The sequence below is a fragment of the Sinocyclocheilus rhinocerous genome, unplaced genomic scaffold (genome assembly GCF_001515625.1).
Source record: "Sinocyclocheilus rhinocerous isolate Xijiao unplaced genomic scaffold, SAMN03320098_v1.1 scaffold2027, whole genome shotgun sequence".
NCBI lineage: Eukaryota > Metazoa > Chordata > Actinopteri > Cypriniformes > Cyprinidae > Sinocyclocheilus > Sinocyclocheilus rhinocerous.
This window is the reverse complement of record NW_015627265.1, coordinates 99,754-102,744: the sequence shown is the minus strand read 5'-3', so window position 1 is coordinate 102,744 and position 2,991 is coordinate 99,754. Positions and strand designations below refer to the sequence as shown.

Below are 2,991 nucleotides of genomic sequence, written 5' to 3'. Positions count from 1 at the left end.
TAATAATAATAATAATAATAATGTTAATAACACTCTTTATGACACGTTTTTCCCGGTGTAATACTGTACCAGTGTAACAGGAGGCGCTCAGTCAGCACAAGCACAGACCCATAATGCATTTCAATCTGAATGCGTGTGTGTGTGTGTGTGGACAGGCAGCACAGTTCTTGTATTGTCCTGTGTGTGCGTGTGTTCACTTCTTGACGCCGCTCCTGTTGTTGAACAGGTTCACTCTGCTCTTGGTGGCGACTGATGTGGACGAGACGCCCGGCTGCTGCAGCACTTTATCCAGCGTCGTCTTCTTGATGGCGGCAGGGGAGATCTTCTCCTGATCGGCCAGAAACTGCAGCTCCCTGCGAGGAGGAAAACAGGAGGTGTGAGCGACTAACAGACATGAGACAGACTACTCGAACTAGACTACAAACATGTGGTTTGAGAAGCTGAAATGAGCTAGAAAGCAGCTTGCAGAAGGCCAGTATAACGCCAAAGAATACGCTCAGGAGAAATGAGCAAAAACTGTTCCCTTGGGGTGTCTTTCCACCTTATTTAAAACTAAAAAGTACATATTGTTAAATCAAGAGTACATGTTACTACTCTAAAGCACTAACATGCAAATTTTAGGTTCACTTCACAAGCATTTCATTTGAATTTGTGTGTATCTGACCATAGTTTTTAATCAAAATACAAGTTATAACTTGAGACAGAAATGTATTACTATTGCACTGTAGAATGTACTTCTCAAAGTAATAATAATAATATATAATAAAAATTATTAAAACTTCAGGGAATTTCACAATTTTTCATCCATGTTGTCATTTGAACAGTAAACCTCTGTTGTGCAGCAGATTGTTTGTTAAAAAAAATAAAAGGAATTGTTGAATTTCCATTTGAAGTGTAGATAAATTAAATTGTGGAATGTTTATGGATTAATTTTATTACCACCATTTTAAATACATTTGTGTTAAATAATAAAATTTAAAACAAAATGTATGAAAAAATAAAACATTTAATTGGGCCATATTATAGTAAAAATTTTAAGTTTTATAAAATTCAATTGATTTGACATGCTTTTTGATTGTTAAAATTTAACCATTAAAATGGATTACAGAAAAAATAAATAAATAAAAAACAGAATTTGGGGAAAAAATAAAACCGATTTCATAAAGATTTTCATAGGGCCCTAAAATTTGATAAATTGTAGTTAAACTCTATACATTTCATAATTTTAATTAGACATGCTTTAACCATTAATTTAACCAAACTAAATCCAGAAAAATTAAAGCGGAAAAAATAAAATACATTTCAAAGCTTTAAAGCTGTTGTACGCCGAAAGGCAAAATATGTGCAATTGTTTTCTGACAGTAAACAGCATGGAATTAATTGAACACTTATTATTTTGCTCAATATTTCCTCAAAACTCATTAAAAGAAAAATGTGCATGATCCATAAGGCCATCAGCGTTTGGCACACTTGTGTTAATCAGCCAATCCAAATGATCCCAGCAGAGTCAGCTGATTAATCGCTCTCTTACGAACACAAACCCGACAGAAACCCAGTATTAAGCAGCTGAGGTCACCTGGTCCGGATGCAGGAGGCCTCCACGGCGTTGAGGAGGAGACTCCGGAAGCCTCCGCTCTCCAGAAAGTGCAGTGCGTGGATGGTAGCGCCACCTGGTGAGCAGACGTTGTCCTTCAGCTGTCCCGGGTGCTGCTCCGAGTCCAGAAGCATCTTAGCTGCTCCCTAAGACAGAACGAAGACATGCGTGTTTCTCACCACGGTACCAATACTTCACACGACAAACACGTGCTGCACTGGTGATGGAGGAGTTTCACAATGCACAAAAACAGCATAAAGTTCTTTAATAGATGCAGAATTTGTGTGTAATGTTTGCATCATGCACTGCATGAGATCTTGAGTTATATGACGTACCAGTAAAGCTTGTGCTCCCAGTCTGACCGCCAGTCGCCGTGGCAACCCCATCTTCACCCCGCCGTCAGCCAGAGCATCAAGAGCCGTGAACGCCTGACAACAAGCACACACACAATGCATGGTGTTTTACATCATCTCTACTAGACACAGTTATTGTTTATTTATTTATTTATTTTTAACACCATGTCAGGAGCAGGGCTACTTTCATATTGAAATAAAACAAAACATTTAGGATTTTATACTCACAAATTTTTTTTAAATACATCTATTAGACGTTACACTATCAGTCAAAAGTTTGGAATTAAGATTTAATGTTTTTTTCTCTTCTGCTCCGCAAACCTGAATTTATTTGATAAAAAATTTGAAATATTATTACGATTTCAAACAGCTGTGTTCTATGTGAATCTCTGTTAAACTGTAATGTATTTCTGTGATGCGCAGCTGTATTTTCAACATCATTACTCCAGTCTTCAGTGTCACATGATCTTCAGAAAATATGCTGATTATTAGAAACATTTCTGATTATTATCAGTGTTGAAAACAGTTGTGCTGCACAATATTTCTGTGGAAACCGTGATACACTACCATTCAAAGGTTTTAGGTGAAATAAAAAGAAAATAAATTAATACTTTTATTCATCAAAGATGAACTTTCTATTCATCTGTGAATCCTGAAAAATAAAATGCATCAGTTTCCACAAACATATTGTGCAGCACAACTGTTGATAATAATCAGAAATCTTTCTAATAAATCAGCATATTAGAATGATTTCTGAAGATCATGTGACACTGAAGACTGGAGCAATGATGCTGAAAATACAGCTGCGCATCACAGAAATACATTACAGTTTAATAGATATTCACATAGAAAACAGCTGTTTTACATTCTAATAATATTTCAAATTTTTTACAGTATTTTTGACCAAATAAATGCAGCCTTGGTGAGCAGAAAACATTACAAAATCATACCAACCCCAACATTTTGACTGATAGTGTATAGTTTTCACTGCGTTGCATGTTAAATTTTAAAACAGGGGAACAAATTACTAAAATGAGTGAATGA

General features: G+C 35.9%; 1 pseudogene; it reads right to left on the bottom strand.

Moving 5' to 3' along the window:
* Nucleotides 1–11: 11 nt before the first annotated feature.
* Nucleotides 12–2,991, bottom strand: part of LOC107726932 (pyrroline-5-carboxylate reductase 1, mitochondrial-like) — an 8,218-nt pseudogene continuing 5,238 nt past the window's right edge.